General features: G+C 37.4%; 1 protein-coding gene across 1 annotated transcript in view; it reads right to left on the bottom strand.

Annotated features, from left to right (window-relative positions):
* The window catches only part of lrfn5a (leucine rich repeat and fibronectin type III domain containing 5a), a 37,211-nt gene that overhangs the window by 9,553 nt on the left and 15,148 nt on the right, over positions 1-12,510 (bottom strand). The gene's annotated exons all lie outside the window — the stretch shown is intronic.

Here is a 12,510-nt window from a genome sequence, read left to right as displayed (position 1 = left end):
CTTGCAATCACTCTTGATGAAGAGCTAAGTTATTTCTTCATAGTTCAAGCATGCAATCGGAAGATGACATTCTCACCACTCGACGATTTGTAAACAACCCTGATTTTAAAAAAGGAAATTTTGGAATGCAAAGGCTTTCCAAGATGCCAGAAGATTGGAGGTCTGATTTCAAATGAGTCTGAAATGTCTCCTAAGAACCCATGAAGGTCATGGGCAGGGATAATGAAACCAATACAGCAGCCGTTTGACGTGCAGGTAGAAATATCATTTTCATTATCAGACACTGATTCGTTCCTATCGATTTTTTTCCTGGCTATACTGCTGTTTATATGAAGTGAATTCTAATGGTAGGAAATATGATATTTTAATGGAGTACACATTGCATTGTATATGCACAGTATGTACAGTAAAAAATAAATGTAGTCTAATTTGATCTGATTCATAAACTCAGTTGTTTTAAAGAGTCAGCATAAGTATCCTACCTGGAATGTGTAGTTTTGAAGACAACACATTGCTTATATTGAGTTGATATACTTATCCAATATTATTATCATAACTATTATCCAATAATTTAAACTACATAATTCATTTTTCTCTGTGTGTTGGAACAAATGGACAAAAAGTCTTTACTAACCATACCAACGTGCTCTTTCCCCCAATTCTGCATGATATTCATATGTAAAAACTTACCACGTCCACAAAAATATTGCACTGTTTTGTTATGTAAATAAAGTATTAAAAACCCATAATTCTTAACAATTTTTGGAGGAATAATTGCTCATATTGTGCTCACAAAGTCAGTTCTACATAATTTGTGGAGGCAACAAATGAAAACATTGCAGGTAATAATCTTGAAAATAAGATCAACGCTTGACGATTCATGTACTGTGTGCCATGTATTGTGTGCCACTTTCATAATTTTGGTATTTGACATTGTGGAAGTGCTAGGTTTTAAATGTATTATAATATATATTATAATATTATAATGTATTACAATGTTTGCTCTGGGTAAGTTTTGGAGTTTCCAGTTTGTTTTGATAGATGCCATTTATTTTAGATTTATGTATGTCAAATGTTATGTCCTCAGAATTATTCTCTTATTTTAAATCAGTGGATTGTTTTGAAGAAGAATTTGTGGAAGCTATGTATAAATAGGATACATGCTACAACAATCTGTAGAATAAGTATGTTTCTTTTGACACTAAAAAGATGCCACTAAATAGCCTAACAAAGCAAGATACAATATAAATTGTATACAATGAACCTCTTTCTTTTTCAGCAAAAACTGGTCCAGAGGTCAGAGAAAATGGACATCTACACACACACACACACACACACACATATATATATATATGTATATATATAATTTTTGGCATTCATTTAGAATGTGGTAACTGACTCCCTGTTCAACATAGAGGTTTAGGGAACGTCTGTTCATGCTGAGTGATCTGCCAGCTTAGCTGGCGCGTCTCCCATACGAGAAACATTTGAAGGGGTTGCTTTATGCTTTAACGCATAAATTATAATAATTGATTACAATGTTATAAGAATATTGAGTTTGATATAACTGTTAACAGACAACAGGCTTTAAAGTAAACATTCAGCTACTATTCACTAGAATACAGCAGTAAGCATGTGCATTGAGTTACAAAAGGATTAACTAAAATTTTCCCTAGTACAATGGGGAAAAGCTGCCGTGTTCAGGACAGCACTACCTTGGAAGTGCAATTCAGCATAAAAAGATGGCAGTGATTTGATGTTGTCAGCAGGGCTGTGAAACAGCTTTAGATCTGCATTATATACTTTTTTTAAGATGCACAGGTATGTCTTATACATACCCACATATATCGGCAAAGATATTAAATCACTGACCTAGCTAAATTTTGACCAGGCTTCCCTTTTAGATGTATGCTAATTATACAGTTACATAGCCATTTAAATTACAGTTTACATCAGCACCATTGGGGTCACTGCCTTTTAGAGCAATGGAAGTGGAAAGTTAGAGTACTGAATCTCTAATTAACTGGTAGGACATCGAACAATATGAATGTCATAACATTTTCCAGGAGTTCACAGAATGCACTGAATGTTCATTTAGCCAGCACAAAATTATCCTTTGTGAAGAAGCAATTGAGCACCATTATTGCCTGAGACAAGCTTAGATTGTGATCTGTTTCCATGATTCTTTGTCTCCATGGTGTGACTGAAAAATTTAATTGAACAAAATAGTATCGTGGGCCACACTTTATTTTATATCAGCTTTTCCCAAACCTCTCCTGGAGGACCACTTGTCCTGCATGTTTTAGATCTCTCCCTGCTCCAACACAGCTGATTCAAATGATCAGTTCGTTATGAACTCCTGAAGCTGCTTAATAACAAACTAATCATTTAAATCAACTGTGTTGGAGCAGGGAGAGATCTAAAACATACAGGACAAGTGGTCCTCCAGGAGAGGTTTGGGAAACACTGTTTTATACCATTTACTTGGTGTTTGCCAGAAAAATTTTTGTAAAAATCTGAAGTTACTGGTATATTACCAGATACTGATCAAACTCATAAGTATTTACAAATACAGTTACACTAATTAGAGCTCTGTGGGTGTTAGCAAGTCACTCTATAATTGTACAAGTAATGTTTAATATATGGTATACTGTAGCTGTTTCTAGAGGTGAATCAGGAAACAAATATTTCTAATGCTAAGGTCTTAACATTATTCTTCAGTGAATGCACCTTGTTAAATTAAACTTAATAATTTATCGAAAGAATTTAGGTTGTCTTGCAGAAGACCATTTCATCAGTTGTGGAAGGACTATTCGTTGTTCTACTAGGTCGGGGTAGATTCATCTGATTAGTGTTAGCAACACTATTTGAAGTTATCTTAGACTGGGTAGTCAGGCTAGCACAAGTCAACTTGTGGTAGGGTTTGAATAGTGTTATGCTCACACTCACTGGTCTGGGAGTGTTGTTAGCCTGGTCTGACACTGTTGCTCATTCAACTTGAATGGATACAATTCTGTTCTTTTGTGCTGGAAGTTGCTCTGGATAACAGCTTCTGCTAAATGAATGCAATGTAATGTAATGTACTCATGTGAAGTTTTGACCCTGAATGTGGTGCCACAAGAAGTGAAATTGCTTCCTCCTGTGTATTTATGGACAGCTTCATGACTGTCCCTTTTGAATGTAAACGTCATTCACACAGTGAAAAATGTTCAAAATATTTATAAAAATGAGCACACAACAATTTTTGCTGCATGAATGCATGTATTACATGTTACACAAATCACGCTACCTTCATCAAGACCTTTTGAATTAGATTGTGTAGATCACTGAACCTGGCTCTTATGTCCTTCCTTTAAAGGTACTGGTGTTTGGATAATGTCAAAAGTGGCATGATTAGAACAGCCAGCTTTCTTTACAGTTCCTTGATGAAAGATGGATGAGTGACACCGCAGTCCTGTATCAGCAGTTAACACCAGAGCATTACAGCACAGACACGAGGAAGATGCTGAGGCTAAATTATTTATCCACCAAAACATGAACACTCTTGCATAATTTACACTGATACATTTTTACGCACAATGCACATGTGAATATTTTATTGCATTTAATGGAGATATTTCCATCTCACTCAAAACACTATTACAAACTAATGATAATGCCAGTTCTCAAGGGTTGTGTGGGTCTGCTGGTTTTTCATCTCATTTCTCAATTGCTTAATTGAATTCATTATTTCGATGGGAATTCAGGTCCATGGTGACGTCATTGGACCAATGCAGGGCAAGCTAACAGCACACGCCGTGTAACCACAGACAAACAAACCCAAACAGTCATTGAAACATTGGCTTGGCTGTTTTTACACATTTCCTTTAAGTATTGGAAAAGTATTGACAAAAGCTCCTTTGAGCTTGCATGCACTTTTGGCAGCAAATATCCTCTAACAGTTCAGGGGTACTGTCTTTTTTTAAATGTAGTTTTAATTTCATGTTCAAAACAAGTGGTGAATATTTCACGTTGCTTTCACGCAGCACTATGCTTTTGAAATGTTACATGTCTTGCATTGCTTTGAATTACCTTTTATATAATATAGACCAAAAGTTCTTTTCTGTAAGCATACAGTACATCCTTGTCTGATTGCCTAAACATATTTGGATTAGAATGTACTTTCAATTACATTTAATCACAATGCCTTGTAACAGAAAATATTGTAGGCTACATCAAACAGTTTAAAATATTTCAGTGTACAAGTATTTCAGTGTATTTTTAAATACAGCCCTAAATATATTTGAAATACATTAATGCATTCAAATACATTAATGCATTAAAAAAAAACACTTTCTAGAACACAAAACACTTGTAACAATATTTCAAATATATTTTAAAATATATAAAATATTTTAAACATTTATTTGAGCCAGACCCCAAGGCTCTGTACTGTACATGAAGAGTGACAATCAAAGCAGAAATTATTTTTCCTTTAAATATTGTACAGATCTTCACACTCTGCATCATATTCCTGTACCTACTGATACGAACCAGGGTATATTGCCTGTGAGACGAGTCAATGGCCTGCACGTTGCCTTTACAGACATAAACTGCATGGAAACGTTGTCAAGCTGGTGTTTATTTTTCCTGATCGAAAGAAGGTGTTAAAAGGATTAAGGCAACAAGGAGCTTTGGGATTGAACTACAGCCTATCCTCTATTGATTTCTTTAGTCTCTCTGCAGTGGATATTGGGCCAGGCACAATGTGCTCCCTGCAAGTCTGCAGATAAAGAGAAAAATTCTAGGATCAGTACAGCTAGAATTTACATTTCACAAGTAAGTGAGTTGCAACAGTATAAAAGGATCAGGCCAGTGTGAGAGCGAGTTCTTTGAGCTAGTAGGATATGAAGTGAGTTGATGGTTTTCAAACAGAGAGCACATATACACTTCATCCACACTCATTGGAAGAAGACAGCATGGTTAGTAAATGTCATGATTAGTAAAATATTTAAAGGTAATAATATATTTAACAGGAACAATTCATTCAAAATGTTAATAGTCTGAGGGATTAAAATGGCTAAAAAAAAAGAAAATTGTGATTTTTTTTCCTCTACACTACACTTTCTCTACCAGATAATGGGTAATTAGGAAAAACTAATAATGCAAAATGATCAAGTAAATTGGTAAAAATGGTATTATTCTGAGGTAGAGTCAATCTACCCCTTCCTGACCGACCAGCATGACTTTGTTATTTCTTCCACTTGTGCATTTGTTTTTCTCACTCTCTTAATTTCAATATCCTAGCTTGACTCCAGAAAATAGGATACACTGACATTTGTGGAATATATTTAGCCTATTTGTGTATATGTAGATAGATGGACAGGAAGACGCAGATTCATTCTGCCTCAGAATGATAACATTAGAATTTATCTCATTATTTGAGGGGTGTTTGATCTTGGTTGCTTGAAACTAACATTTAGATGTCTTAAGAGCACATACATGGAATGGCTGTTTTTACTCAAGCTCTGTGTTGTCTTAACTCATTGTCGAAGAACTAAGATTAGAGCCTAACTTGGTTAACAATCAGGGTGAAATTGCTTTTTTTCTGCACTAAATAATGGCAGCAGCATTTTTTCACATAAACCACCATCTAATGTGGAACATGAGCTGAAATGCTATGGCCATCTTTAGGTTAGGGTAATGATAGCCACAAGGCACAACAAAACATCTCAGAAAGGGGGTAAAGGAAAGGCAAACACACAGTGTTATGCCAAGTGCAAGGATATTTATATACAGAGAAGTCCCAGGTGGTGCTTGATATTTAAAGTGAAATATGTATGCTAGCCCTGGATATATGGGACAAAAAACTAACAAAAAAAATCAAACCAACTACTTACACCCCAGAAAGCTAAAAATTGCTGAGCTGATCATCCTCTTCTGTGCCTCAATGTACAGGCCTCCTTAATCCACAGGTAAAAGCTAATTCTACCTAATGGCCCACCCCCCAGACCCTACAAAAGTTTATCAAGGGACAGTTACACACAGCGCTAATAGACAGCTTCTCAATGAACTAGGCACGTCAACATAATACATTATTGACATTCTCCAGAGGCAGTCATAGCGAGTTAAATGGTCATTCACAACCATGGAGACTGTACCAGGTGCCAACTAGCCCTCAGGCAGTATTCAGCTAGCCACGTTGTACACACTGCAAACCTTAAAACAGGCCAGTATGTATCAACAGCAAGATGCTTTAGACATGTAGAAAGTTATTTTACATACATTCTTAAAACAGACTTGAATGGACATGTAGAGTCCATTACCTGAAATTAGCTAATATTTTAAACCACATTTGTGCACCCATGGAAGCAAATGTGAAAACACAGTACAAACCGTTTCAGTATCAGTGATGGTATACTCTGAAGTGTACTTCAAGTGCTGTTGTGTGAAGTATGTGTCAGGTGCATAGGTCACAAGTGCTCTGTCACATTATACTTCCTCTTTTGAAGACTGTCCATGTTTGGCAATCATGAAAAGCAGTCTGCAGTCACATTAAGCTCTCCAGACTAGTGGCGGATGTTAAACAGATAGGGCTGCAAGGCCAGGTGCCATCTTGTCACACAGGAGTGATCCTTCATCCTCTTAATCCAGGTACTGTAAGTGCTCTGTGGTCAGTGTCCAGGTCAAAATCCCTGCCAAGCAGAAAGATTGTCCAGGGCCCATCCTATTGCTCGGCATTCTTTTCAAATTGTCAAGTACCTTGTGTCCTGAGTGAAGAGTTTCTGGCTAAGGTAAAGGACAGGTCATCCCTCCCCTTCATTCCCTGTGACTAAGACAGCACTAATGCCAACCAGAATCACCTCACCCTGGGCCAGGCAACATTCCTTAGAGTAAGGGCTTTTAAGGACTGAATGAGAACATAGGTGAGTTTTGACTGTGGTAAAAAGGCTTTCTCACAGGCTATCTCTGCAAAGCGTTTCCCTGGGAGAACTGACAGATCCTCTCTGTGCTGCGGGAAGCGTATTTGTCTCTTTCTCAATGCCCAGCCTCGGGAAGCAGCTCAGCCCAGCTCCCAGGGAGAATCTCACAAGATGGAGACAATGGTGCGTTCTGTAAAGCTGCTCTGAGCCAGAAATGCCTCACTCTCTGCAATCAGACATTGCCCATATGGAATTCTTCATGAGTCTGTGGCCTTGAGAGGACTGTTACTGTTAAAGATGAGTAAAGCAGATCATGCAGTGAATGTGAACACCCCTGCAATTTGACTGGATGAGAAAATTAATTCACTGCTGCATATCACTGGGTGAATATTAATTGGCTGAATGAGGCTCATAGCACTGTGCAGTTCTTATCTGGGCTTTACCCCCCTGCTCCCTGCTGATTAACAGGGTCACGTAATACTGTGATGCACCAAACATCCACAACAATAGGATTTTTTCCTTTTTCTGTCTGTTCAGAAGTAAAGCAGGTTTCCCCATTGTGTACGCTCACAGAACAATACTATCAGCACAAACAGTCAGTTTGTTATACTCCACTGCAGTTGCAACAGATTGAGCATAATTGAAATGGCAGAAAATGCTGGCCTACTTTATTTTGAGTTTTGGTGGGTAGGTGAAATGGTGGTTGCAGGGGCAAAAGGGCAGTCGGCTCTGGAGTTACTCTGATTAGCTGTGTGGTCTAATGGTAAGTTATGTGAGCGACAGGCAGAGAAGATACTGCCACCGGCAGTGAAATCCCATCAGTGTTTGCTGTGGTAAACTCCACTGAACCAATATGCTGCTCCTTTCACCCTACCCAACATACTGTGTAAGGCGAAGGCATGTGTTACATATGCATGTTATTAACACAGTCCCTACCAGTGGAGGCCAGTACTGCATCCACTGAGACCCCTCAAGCAGGTGGGGCTTCCTCGGCAAGGCTTTCATCTTTCTAGGGGAGTATGCACCCCACTGCGGTGCACGCTGTGCACCCCACAGCTTTTGGGCCCAAGTGTAAGGAATCAACAGAACACCAAGAGCTGAAGAATGTGGTCTAGCCAAAAGTGAGGCGCAGCATGTCAGCAAATCCATTCATTATTTGGAGGATGCTCAAGTGAAATTGAAGGCAGCGAATGAGGCACTGGCAGACTTTAATAAGGGGGTATCTGAGAACAGCTGCTGCAACCCTGCAATGGCCACTGCTTTGAACAGCCCTGGGAAAGGAACCCTCTAAAGAAGCAAAGTATAATCTGAGGTCCATTAGAATATTTCAACAGCAGTGTGGTGACAGGCTTCTCATGACATGAATGGTTTGGAAATTGCACTTTTATTTGAGTTGAATATTTTGAAGATTTCCTACAAAGAGTTCTGTGACAATACCGCGTCAATACGCTGCCAAAATATGTGTACATGTTTGACTTATTTCTGCCATATTACCTCAAGCAACTGAGTGTCAAGATTGTTTGGTATTTTGTTTATTTGGAAGGAACTGTTAATAAAAAGTCAAAAGATCTTCCATGCAAACCCTCGCCAATAGGGATGTAGCGATATGTCTAATTTCGAGATATCGCAATAAAAAAAATGTTTCGATGCCGTCATGAGACTGTGACAAAATCTACCAGGATATTACATGGTTATTTCGCTAGTATAGCTGCGTTCTACTATCTCTCCTTGTCGAAAATTGGATTGTTTTTGTTTTGCAATTGTACATGCATAGTTCAATCATTCATTGCCAAAGACAATTCATGCCAGTTTTTTGCACATGCTTAGGTCATGGCTGGCTACTTTTATTTTATTTTATTAAAGAAGGAAAGCAGAAGCACTTTAAGTTAAAAGGCAAAACTAATTTTATACAAATAAAAATGCTGATTTATTATTTAATAAAGTCATCATTTTTCTTAGTTTTTTTTTAAAATATCGTGATAAATATCGCATCATGGGCTTTTTATCGTGGTATTATCGTACCGTGAATTTTTGGTATCATTACATCCCTACTCTCCAATAATGGCAACTTGTGGGTTTGTATTGTATTTTTCTTGGTCTTCCCATTAAATTCTTTTAAGCTCAAATCAAATTTCTTCATTCTTTTTTGGACTAACACCAGGATTGTTTCCTTGTTGTATTTTAACAAACAGAGATAACATTTGTTGTTGTTTTCCCCCTTGTGTACATATAGTTTGATATTTCACCAAAGGGTCTGTATCAGTAAAGGGTGTTTTGCTGTGAAGAATAAAGTGAGATGTAAAAATAGTCATTGGAAAGCCTCACACAATCTGATAAACAAATTCATTATTCTGAACATATGCACATTGTAAAAACTGGAAAGCATTGTGTACATGGAATGAAAACAGGTGGGGACTCTGAATTGGGGACAAAACCCCGGCTGCAAGCAGCCCAAGCCAGGTAGTTAGTACAGTGCAGCACCCACAGATCCAGACCCATTGATGGGCCTGTAATGGGTTTCTGACAGCTTCTCCTGGACCCACTCCCAGGTTTCACCCACCATACAATGCTGACAGGTCCAACTACATTCTTCTGTCGCAATTCACTGAGCCCCGTACCGAATGAAGTCCCGGTCATAAATGAACATGTTCTGTTAGAATGGAACCATAGACATGACAGAAATGGCAAAAACGTCATGAAATGCAATATATAGATGCTTGCTCAGGTTACACAGTAAATGCCACTTGGAGCATGTCTTAGTCTCAGTGCACTTCAGCTGGCACTGTAAGCATGCATTCCATTATTTAACATAATCAACCTTTTTGTGATTAAACAGTAATTCATTCACATGTAATTTCATAATTGGCAGGATCACCAACCTAAAACAAATCTGAGGAATAAACTCCTGCTGTCGTATGAAAAAAACCTTAAACCTCTAAACCTTAACCCCACAGCGGTTTATTTGATACAACAATGCAACTCAAAGTGATTTATCCTATTTATCACAGAAACTTGACATATGATTAAAGATACACACAAAAAGGATTAAACAGGCTCTTTAAAAATAATACATTAGCCGCATGTCCATTAGGTGATGCAGTCCCAGTTTTACTGCACTTGTAATAAGGTGCAACAATCAGACACAGAAATGTAGCTAGTTAGCTAGATGATTAAATAACATATATAGAAATACTTGCCGCTTTTTAACTTGCTATATTTTCCATCCCTCAAACCAAACAAGACACCTTCTGAAGCTTAGTAGTTTAGTTAACATGTACAGTACCAGTCAACACACCTGATTAAGATAACGGGCAACATGCATTCAAAAACATTTTCATGTCAAGACTCATGCTTAAATGCTTGAATTGTTTTTCATAGACAAAAATAAATTGTCAAGTTGAAACCTATGTATCCACTTGTTTCAAAGAAAAAAAATTACTGCCTTGTCATCTAAAATCTGCTTTAAGGCATCTTTATCGAGGCAGAAACTACAGAATTTAAGAAGCACGACCCAGCAAATACCAAACCGAGGACATCATCAAACTTGAATCTGACACTGACCCGAGCGGCTTGAAGGCACAGTATGAAGATCAATAGGCTTAAGAAGAATGCTATAGTCTAAGATGGCTGCAAGGGCAGGCATTTACTCACTGATCTGAAGGGGAGACCTCATGCATGAAGTTTACACAGCCTCTGGAGCCCTACAGAACTGTATAGTATGTCATTAAAAAAAGCACCAGAGAAAAGGCGAAGTATCAGAGATACAGTTCACAGAAATTGTGCTGCAACCTAAAAATGATTTCAAATTGATTTGAAAACGGTGGTATTGGAAAAGGTGTTTTTTTCCCTATTTGCATTGATATTTGAAGAAGCAGAAAAAGGGGTTTAGCAAAATGAACATTTTGCAGACACCTTAATGGATGATTCACTACATATTCTGGAATGTATGACACCACACATACAACACAAGTATGTGACACCATTGTCTCATTTAAATTTAATAAGCCCTAGAGAACTTATTACAGTCTGAAATTGTCACAGTTAACATTTGCGATGACATGACCCTCCTGATATTTTTAAGTATTAATAAAGCTGTGCTAAAAATATCCTCTTAATTATTAGACAGAGACATGTAAAACAATAACTGTACTGACAGGCAACAAACTTTTTTTTTCCACTCTGTTAGCATTTATGGTATTTTCATTTGGAAAGAAGTACCTGTTCAGGTCTCTCAAAATAACAGAAGGTTACAAGCATTTTAATTTTCCAGCTTTTCTCTTCCTGTCAGTTATTCCTCCAGTGTGCCTCCTTCACCCCATCTCAGTTTTTTTTTGTTTATGATGTCCAAGTGGGGGTTGAAGAGCCTCACTTTTTCATATGCTAACACTATGTAAAAATTACGTGTTTCATTGTTGGCAAATTAATTTGATTCAACATAGTTTCTTTTACACTGTGCCATTGAAGCTGAAACAACAATTGACAACAATTGAAGAGACCATTTCTCATTAATAAACTTTGTACGCTTGCTAACATTCTTGAACAGAATGACGTGAGTAGGCCTCTCTCAGGATCAATATGGTGGTTCTGAATGCTCAACCCCCCCCCCCCAATATAAGTTTTATATTAGAGGTGTGTCACATTTCCTAAAGGCAGAAGTCATGAGTTGACCTTATACAGTGTATGTTGCTCATCAGCATAAAGCAGCGTACAGAAAAGTTACACATACTAAGTATTTACATTGTGTAAGTCAGTGTAGACACTTTCAAATATAAATCTGCAAAATTAAAACTACTGATATCAGTCTAATTCAATTTCACATTGTAACGCTGTCAATACAATTAATGATAAGCAATATGGGAAGAATAATATATAGTCATATTAGGACCATTTTTATGAATCATCGACATCTGTAGCCTAAGAGACCAGCAGAGTTTTTTATGTTTTTGTAGCACCTCAAATCTTTATATCTATAAATTGCTGTCTATAAATTGCTATTATTCAGCAGTGAAGTCTTTATTGCATGCAATGTCAGTGTACTTGTCAAAGTTATAATGTGACAGTACAAGTATGAAGCAATGTACGAGCAATCATATTTATCTATTCTACAGGGTCATATTTTTTCTTGTGGCGGTATATGTGTAATTGTGACATATGACATATCAGTTACATTAGCTTAGAAGGTGTTCTTCTCCACAGCAAATTATATGTCTTACAAAATTTACATGGTATAGATTTACACAGCCATATATTTACTGAAACAAGTCAGGTTAACTACCTTTCCCAGCAGTGCCTCAGGGAACAGAGCCTTTATGTTAAAGGCCCTGATCCTTCCCACTATACCACACTGTTGTCCTTACAGGAATGGAAAAGCAGTATAAATCTATCACAATTTAGCACAAGGCACTTTAACGCAGGACTTTTCAAATACAGTGTAGGGGAATGGCATGCAGTGTTGTGCTGATGTCGTTTATTTTGTCACTATATGTCATGTATGGTTGGATTAGTACTGCCCTGGCCGATTTTTTAATTGAACGTGACAGCCTGCTGGAGTTATTTTGAGTTGACATAAAAAATGGTTTATATGGTTCCATGGTTCATAATTAATTTA

The sequence above is a fragment of the Megalops cyprinoides genome, chromosome 12 (assembly GCF_013368585.1).
Source record: "Megalops cyprinoides isolate fMegCyp1 chromosome 12, fMegCyp1.pri, whole genome shotgun sequence".
Lineage (NCBI taxonomy): Eukaryota > Metazoa > Chordata > Actinopteri > Elopiformes > Megalopidae > Megalops > Megalops cyprinoides.
This window is presented reverse-complemented; position numbering and strand designations above follow the sequence as displayed.